A 7,013-nucleotide genomic window follows, 5' to 3' on the forward strand; every position below is an offset into this window, starting at 1 on the left:
GGGCAGGTGGGCGGGGTGGCGGCGGCACCAAGTTCCCGGGAAGCCGCGGACCGCGACCTTCCGTGCTTTACGGCCCCCTACAAGGGTACGCCGGCGCGTTGCCCCCCTCACGCACGTGACGTCAGTGCGGCTCGCCGGCCCGGGCACGTGGGTCTTGTTTGGGGCTCGGGAAGCCACGCCCCCGGCGCCCAAGCCAGCCTGCCCGCTCCGAGGACTCGGCCACATTCCTATTTCGGGGCATAAATAGGACGCTGTGGCTGACGGTGTTTTGTGTCTTGGAAGTTGCTCGGGCTCGCGGGCCGGCTCTGGCAGCGCGGACTTCCCTTCCACTGGCCTGGTCCGACCTGACCTCGGAAGCAGGATTCCAGCCCTCAGTTCCTGCACTCTTACTTTGGCACCTCCCCAGCGCAGCTGCACCAGAGAGAAAGGGAGCCTTGATCCCTACCTCCTTGTCACCTCGCCCTGTTCTCTTCCTAGAACTTGCCACTTGATGAATTACGCTGTCTCGACTCCCTTCCCACAGATTGCAAAGCCCTGTCCTTAAGCCACAGACCCCTATTCTCAGTGCTACAGGACAGGGAGAGGGGCACTCCAGAACTCCAAACTTGCTGCCTCTAAGTTCGTTCTGCCATCTGTTGCATCAAGACAAAATATAATCTAGTGTTAAGACCTTACCTTTAGTGGAAAAGAACTTTAGTACAATTAGTATGCAGAAAGAAAAGAAAAAATATAGTTTCTAAAATCACACACCAGAAGTAGTTACCCATCAACCCCTTCCTCCACCCAACAATGCCCAACCAAACCAACTGGGTTGGCCTAAAGCAGGACCACTGAGGCTTATAAAAGCCTGCAGCAAGTCTAAAGCATCTTCTGAGAGGGACACATAGAACAGGGTCAAAAAGAGCCATCACACACATTGGGGAGGTGGTCCTTCCCTGGTGGTCCAGGGCTTAATGTCAGCACTATGAAGCTGTGCTCAGCTACTGCAGCATGAGTTTGATCCCTGGCCAAGCTGCTAACCCACATGACGGCAGCAGACCATTCCTGCCTCACCTGCTGGCTACTCCCCTCAGCAGTATATTTCAACCTATCTGCCTGTCTAATTCCCCACTGTCTCTGGTGACTCCTCTCACCACCACCACCACCCAGCTCTGGCCTGCACACCAGCTCTTGTATACATAAATTAAATAAAAAAAAAAAAGCCAGCACAAGTTAGAACAGCCCCTGTTCACCATGCAGTAGAGGTGTCTTGGCTAGGGAGTGATCCTGTAGTAGAGGGGCCCCTGCACACGCCTGCATGTTTGGCCACAGCCTGGTTCCATTCTCTGGCCTCAAGGCCCAGTCACAATACCGGTCAACTGGGTTTTGTGGGTGACCCCTGGAGGCCAGGTGCTGTGCTGGGCCCTGGGATTCAGCCGTGCACAGAAGAGAAAGGGCTCTGCCACTGTTAAGTGGCAATGGGGCCCCCTGGGCCCCTGTGTTGTCTCCAGACCTGCACACTTTATATCACTCACTTAACAAAGGTGCATATGAAACAGCCTACATTGCCTGACACTGAGAAATTCTACCTGTTGCTCTGAGACATGAAAGCTCATGGCAGTGTGTATACAGTGCAGATGAAGACTTATCTAAGCGCTTAGAGCTTGCTGATGTCAGCATCTGCTCCTGAAAGAAGAGGGACTGGACTAACTGGTCTGAGAGAAATGCCTGTGTTCCTGCAGAAACCTTTCCTTAAGCACTTAATGTAGCAAAACAGGAGAAAAACTAGACACCTTTTCCTTTCTAAAAATCCTTTGGCATTTGTTACTAATTCTCTCCTAGACATCTTTTCACTCTGTATGTGTGTGTGTGTGTTTTCCCTGCATACGTTTAAGTTTTCTTGATAGCAGTCTGGCAATGACATTTCCAGGTATATGATTTGAGGAGACACCTAATTGTCTGCAGAAAATGGTGGAGTTTTAAAGGCCACTTAATGTGTTAACTACACCCTGCACATGCGGTGAGGAGGGAACAGGCTGTGTAGACTGCTCCCTGCTTCTTCAGCCATCACTGTTTTGCCTCCTACTTTACATGTTAACTAAGACTTCTTTTATTTCAATAGTGAGTCTTGCACTTCATAGGTTCTTGTAATCTTTCACATAATTTTTTCATGTTTTCAGGTTCTTTCTTCCTAAAACTTCAGTTCTTGTGTGATTATCACTTCTCAGTGTAGCACATCCTTGAACAAATTGAACATGCTTCTTGTGTACCATTTTTCTCATGATAGTTAGATGCACCTATTTTTATCCTTTGCAGACCTCCTGCCTCCTCCTTTTTCTGTCTCCCAAGGACAGAAATGACAAGAAGTGGGAGGATATTTTTAGCATTTGTTCCAAAAGCTCTAGCCAGGATTTCCTTTGCACACCAAGAACTGGAGCTGGGAGCGCCTTCTCCAAGCCCGGTTCTAGTGACTTACCCCCAAAATGCAGCAGGCTGGAGAGAGGAGGGCAAACAAGAAGAACATTTCACCCTGGGGTCCCCATCCACCCCACAGCTGCTGCCAGAGGGAGGGTATGGGGGGAGAAAACCCCTACAGCCCCGTCACTGAGCCCCTACAGCCCCCTCACTGTGGGGTTTCCTGGCTGCACACTATTCCTTCCTCCCTGGCCAGCTCTAGCGCTGTCTGGGACACCACTGGGACACTGCTGGGACGCCTGTCAAGGGCCACAGCTCATGCTTGGCTTTGACAAAGTACCGCCCTGCATGGCCCTTTTCCATACATACACACCATGGACTATTACTCAACAATCAAAAAAGATAACTCATGCCACTTGTGGCAACATGAATGGAGCTTGAAGGGATCATGTTTAACGAAATAAGCCAGAAAGAAAAATACTGGATGGTTTCACTCATAGCAGGAGTGTAAGGGGTCAGGAAAAAAAAAGCAATTGTAATAAAGTAAAAACAAAAATCAACAAACTATAAACCAGAGACATTCTATGGGGGAGGAGAGGGGAACAGGATCAAAATCGGGATGGGACTATTGTAATGGTACATGGTGATGGTACATGGTGAAGTGGTGGTGGGAAGTCCATGGGGATTACAATGAGATGAAAAAATATATATATATAATTTAAAAAAAAACTTGGTGCTGGGCCAGCCGCTTAGCCCAGGGCCCTAACTTCAGGTCTCCCTGAAACTTTGTAAATAAAAGATCATATCTGCTTCACCGGTGAAGAAAAGGAAGCTGAAAAACAGTACCTTCTCCAGATGTAGATAAAAACATGTGCATCTTTAACACATGAGATAGCAAACTATTCCAGTAATGGTAAGGTGCATGGAAAGACCCATGGTGGTGCATTAGAATCACCTGGGGAAACACCATAACGATGCTGCCCCTGTAAGATGCAATCAACAAGGCTGACTGAGAAAGCAGTGCTCCGTAAAATCAGTTTTAGCTAATGGAAAAGATCATGCTTAGTGAGATAAGCCAGAAAGAGAAAGAAAAATACCAGATGGTTTCACTCATAGCAGGAGTATAATGGACCAGGCGAGAAAATAACAAGAATAATGAACAACCATATACCAGAGACATTTTGCGGGGGTGGAGTGGGGAATGGGATCAAAAATGGGGGTGGGGGGGAGGAAATGCACGGGATTATGGTGATGGCACACGGGTGACCTGGTGATGGGAAACCCGCGGGGATTACAATTGAGATGGAAAAAAATGTACAAAATAATGTAAAAATAAACTTAAAAAAAAATCAGTTGTAGCTAGAAACCCCTGAATGGCAAGCACTTAAACCGAGCCACAGACCGTGGGATAAGACAGAGCTGCCCAGTTACACTGCAATCACCTACAGGCTCATAAACAAGAGAGTGGGTGCTGGGAGTAAAGCACCTCTGGAGCTGGATCATTATGCAGCCATTTTGCGATCAAAGAGAGGGTCTCTGAGAATGGAGTTGCACGGGAAAGTAATCTCCTTAAAACTTTTTCATGGAGGGCCCTCCCTGGTGGAGCAAAGGGTTAAAGTGCAGCACTGTGAAGCTAGCGCAGCCACTTCAGCAACATGAGTTTGATCCCCGGCCAGGGAGGTGACCCACATGGCGCAGCAGACCTCTCCTGTCTCACCGGCTGCTCCCCTCAGCAGTGTACTTTGTCACTCTGCCTGTTCTGCTCCCCACTCTGTCTCTGGTGAATCCTCTCACTGCCCCTGCACCTCTGGCCTGTACCCCAGCTCTATATGCACAAATAAATAAATCTTTTAAAAAAAAAAAAGCCTTCCCTGAAGATTCGCTGAGGGCTTAGGGCTCCTTTACCCGCCTGCCCAGATCCACAGAGAACCTGCGCTGTTCCTCGCTGGCACTACAGACGCCCTTGTTCACAGACAGCAGAGTCTCCGCAGCACACTAAATGGTCTTCAGGGTGGGACCGGCAGGACGCTCCATGGCCCAGGCCCGGTGTGATGCTGGGTCCTGTACTGGATGCTGGTTCAGTCTCTCCCATGTTGGCTGTATCTGAGCTTATGCCTGCTCTCAGATCACACTGAGGACTTGGCCACACTCAGCCATTACTCACTGAGCTGCCCTTCCTGGAGCCACCCTACTGTGCTTGGGAAGAGCTCGCATTGACAATCAGACGCTCACTCTCCCTCTCCCCCTTCAGATTTTCAGAAACTTAGCCCACGATGACCACCATATCCCCGGAGAAATCCTTCCTTCCCCTGTTGTCTTTCTACCCCAGAGCTTCAGGAATCCCTCTGAGGACTTGACTTTCTTGAAACCTCAATGCCTAGCATTGTGTATGACATTTAACAGATGACTGAATGAATGAGGGAAATACGGGGAGCAAACGTTCTGTCTGTAATCTGTAAAACGGGGATGATGCCTTTAAAAGCAGTCTCCATCAGGTGTGATTCATTTCTGCTTCTGGCCACATTACCTGACCAGTAGGTGGCGCTGTGGCGTGTGAATTGAGGTTACCTGCGTTCACGAAATGTCTCCTATAGAGAACAGTGTCAAGGATTTATTTGAAACTCCTCAGACTTAATACAGTCTGTCTCTGATATTGTGCCACAGGAAGAACTGAGTAGCAGCTCTTTTTGTGCCTTCAAAATAAAATAGACAAACCTCTAGCTAGTTTCACAAAGACAAGAACAGACACAATAGAATCAGAAGCAAAGAAGTTACAACAGATTTCTCATAAATACAGAGGCTGGTGAGCATCCCTGGTGGCCAAGGGGTTGAATCTCAGTGCTATCACCACCTGAGTCCCAACCCCCACCAGGGAACGACCCACGTGGTGGAGCAAACCTCTGTCTCACAGACTGCTCCCCTAAGCGGTGTATTTCAACTAAGCTACCTGTTCTGCTTCCCACTCTAACTCTGGTAAATCCTCTCATGCCTGGCACCTCTGGCCTACACCCCAGTTCTTGTGTGCATAAATAAATAAAAATAAAGAATAAAGAAATAAAACTAAAATATTGAGGATCCTAAGATATGCCAATAAATTAAAGCGCAATCTATGGAAACAATTTTTAGCAACATACAATCTCCTGAGAATGAATAGGAAAAAATAAAAAAACTTGGACAGACCAATTACAAGCAAAGAAATGCAACAATAATTAAAATTCTCCCCCCCAAAAAAGCCAGAAGCTCAGGATGGGGCAGTTTTACTACTGAATTCTACCAAAACTTCCGATATACTAATACCTATCCTTCTAAAACTTTTTCCAAAAATTGATGAAGAAATGCTGCCAAACACATATTTGGTGTGCATTTGCAATAAATCATAGTTACACTTCTTATTTTAAATTCTTTCTCTTATCAAATTGTGCTAACTGGAACTTTCAATTCTATCTTGAAGAGTATTGATGCCAAAAGCAGACAAGCACAAAATTACAAACCAGTATCCCTAACAAACACAGATGCAAAAAACCAACACATTCTAGTCTAACAGAATCCAATAATCCTGGATCCTCCCTGGTGGCGCAACAGGTTAAGGCACAGCACCGAGGTTAGGACGCAGCACTGCAAGCTAGCCGCAGCAGCTTCAGTGGGAGCTCGATCCCCAGCCAGGGGGGGTGACCCACATGGCACAGGAGCCCTCTCCTGTCTCGTCTGCTGCTCCCCTCAGCAGTATACTCATGAATCTGCCAGCTCTGCTCCCCACTCTGTCACTGGTGAGTCCTCTCACCGCCCCTGCACCTCTGGCCTATACCCCAGTTCTGTATGCATAAATAAATCTTTTTTAAAAAAGAATTCAACAATACATTTAAAAGAGTATACGTGAGGACCAAGTGGGATACATTCCAGAGACACAAGATTCAACATCTGAAAATGAACCAACATAATTTACCACATTATCAAAAGGAAATGCTAAAATTCATCAATAGATGGCTGAAAAAAGCATTTGATGAGATTCAACATCCATTTAAGATTTTAAACACTCAAAAAATGGGTATAGAAAGAACATACTGGGCCCTCCCTGGTGGTGCAAGGTGTTAAAGCGCACACGGGAAGCTGGCTGCATCGCTCATCACCAGTTCGATTCCTGACTGGGGAGCTGACCCACAGGGTGCTGCAGACCTCTCCTGTCCCACCTGCTGCTCCCCTCAGCAGTGTACTTTATCAGGCTGCCTTCCTGGTGCCCACTCTGGCTCTGGTGAATCCTCTAACACCACTGTGTACCTCTGGCCTGTACCTTACTTCTTATATGCATAAATAAGTAAATCTTTTTAAAAAATAGTAATAATATTGACTATCAGACAAGCTGAGAAATGCTCCTTATCTTCTATTTTCTGAAAAAGTTGATGCATGATCAGTACTTTTCCTTCAATAAATATTTGATAGACTTCACTAGGAAAGCCATTCTCACCTAAGCCTTTCTTTTTGAAAAGATTTCAAATCATTTTTTTTTTTTAAGATTTATTTGTGCAGACAGAACTGGGGTACTGGCGAAAGACTTCACCAGAGACAGAGTGGGGAGCAGAATAGGCAAATCGATGAAGTACACTGCTGAGGGGAGCAGCGGG

Source organism: Condylura cristata, unplaced genomic scaffold, assembly GCF_000260355.1.
Source record: "Condylura cristata isolate star-nosed mole 26May11 unplaced genomic scaffold, ConCri1.0 scaffold00028, whole genome shotgun sequence".
In the NCBI taxonomy this organism is placed as follows: Eukaryota; Metazoa; Chordata; class Mammalia; order Eulipotyphla; family Talpidae; genus Condylura; species Condylura cristata.